The 1891-nt window shown below is 37.9% G+C and overlaps 1 non-coding gene across 1 annotated transcript; it reads left to right on the forward strand.

Moving 5' to 3' along the window:
* The first annotated feature begins 973 nt into the window (after nucleotides 1-973).
* Nucleotides 974-1080, forward strand: LOC145080842 (small nucleolar RNA R71). Its single transcript, XR_013695423.1, has one exon. It is a non-coding gene; the product is annotated as a small nucleolar RNA R71 (small nucleolar RNA).
* The last annotated feature ends 811 nt before the right edge of the window (nucleotides 1081-1891 follow it).

Raw genomic sequence — 1891 nt, forward strand, 5'->3', positions numbered from 1 at the left:
TCGAGTCGAGCCAAGTACTGCTAAGCTCGAAGCTCGAATCGCCAAAAATACTCGAGCTCGAAGCTCGACTCGAACTCGCCCTGAGCCTAGATTTGAAGCTCAGACTCGACTCATGAAATACTCGATACTATCGAGCTCGGCTCGCGAGTTCGGTTCAGCTCGACAAAAATTTTAAAAAAAAAGTTAAAATCATCTCAAATTAAAAACATTTCACATGCTTTTACTTTCTTCAAAATAACAAAAAATTCACAATAAACCATCTAATGTCAACATAGCATCAACCATTTATGTGATTGGAGTTTTCATACATCCAAAATACGAAAAAGAAACATTCTCAAAAGTTTTGAAGTGCAACTTAATTCCTTACTCTATAATCGGCGCATGAAAGCTAAAAGTGTTGAAATATTTTAATAATTTAAAAGAAAATAAAGGGTAAAATTTTAATTTTATAAATACTCAATTAAGCTCGAGAGCTTACTAAGCCAGGTATTTTACTACTCGATATCGGCTCGATAAGGTACTCGAGTAGCTCGAGCTCGAGCTCGACTCGATTAAAGTCGAGTCGATTTCGAGTATTTTCCGAGTCGGCCACGAGTTTCCATAACGATCACCGCTCGAATAGCAAGCTTGGGCCATTCGGTTTCCATTTTCATAAAGATCACAATCTTTGGTTAAATGCGGCCCATTAAAGTTTTCACACCCCACTCGTATTGCACGGATTGTTTGATCCATTTTTGTCATCCTTATATCCATGCTATGCAACATTTCCAGAACTTTTTCCATGTCATCTGAAGTAGAATTCACGATTCCCCTAGTCACATCTTGTCGAGGGTTATGATATTTACTTGAATGTTTGGAGAAGTCCTTGATTACGGTCGGTGCTTTCTTTGTGAGTGGCCTTTGAGAATCAAGGAGTTTCTTAGTCGTTACGTTTACCCCATTATAAAATATTGCTACTTCTTGTTGGACATTTAGATTGTTTTGGGGGCAGTTTCTAAGAAATCCCTTATAATGCTCCCATGCCTCATTCAAAGACTCTGCCACGTTTTGCTCAAAATTTTCAATTGCCTTTTTCAATTTGGAAACCTTCGATGCGAACAAAATTGTTGTATGAACTCTTCGCGCATTTGCACCCATGTTGTTATTGTGCCCGGTAGGATTACCTTCAACCAACCCTTTGTTGCACCCTTAAGTGTAACGAGGAGCATTCTTAGTAATACCATCTTGCATTGTATGTTTGGTATGTTGAAGTAGTTGGTGATATCATTGACCTCATCAATGTGCTTGTAAGCGTCCACGTGGCCTTTCTTATGGAATGGTATGTCTTTTAGTTGCGCAAGTAAGTGTCCTTTTAACTCAATGCTAGTTGTTCTAGGAATTGCGGGTTGCACAAGTCTTGTTCCGGTGTCTTCAAGCATTCGTCTCTTGTATGCCTCCGTCGTCATGTCTGCATTGTCTGCCACGTTGGTTTTGGGCTCACTTTCGGGTTCACTTACATTTTCTAATTCAGGTTCGTATTCAGGCTCGTAACCTGATTCCTTTTTGTTAGGAGTCATCTCAAAACTTTTGAATTCGCTTTCAAGAGTCCTTTTGCTTGATTATCCAAGTTTGGCTGTTTTCTTATTATGGAATGCTTAGTCAGGATCGTCAAACGGTGGGATGACTGGTATTTTTGATCCTCAGATCATAAATCACTGAAACAAAAACAGATGAAACGCGTAAAAAGAACAAAACAAAAAATAAAAACTTTAATGCTTGATGACCATGATGTGGTGATTAATGCCACGACGTGGTAAATCAATTAGAAAAAAAAAACTAAAACAAAATTAAGAGAAAATAGAAAGAAAAATTCATAATAAATAGTGGATAAAAATTAACAAAAAATTGACGG

This window comes from Lactuca serriola, chromosome 1 (assembly GCF_051521515.1).
Source record: "Lactuca serriola cultivar US96UC23 chromosome 1, Lser_US96UC23_V15, whole genome shotgun sequence".
Classification (NCBI taxonomy): domain Eukaryota; kingdom Viridiplantae; phylum Streptophyta; class Magnoliopsida; order Asterales; family Asteraceae; genus Lactuca; species Lactuca serriola.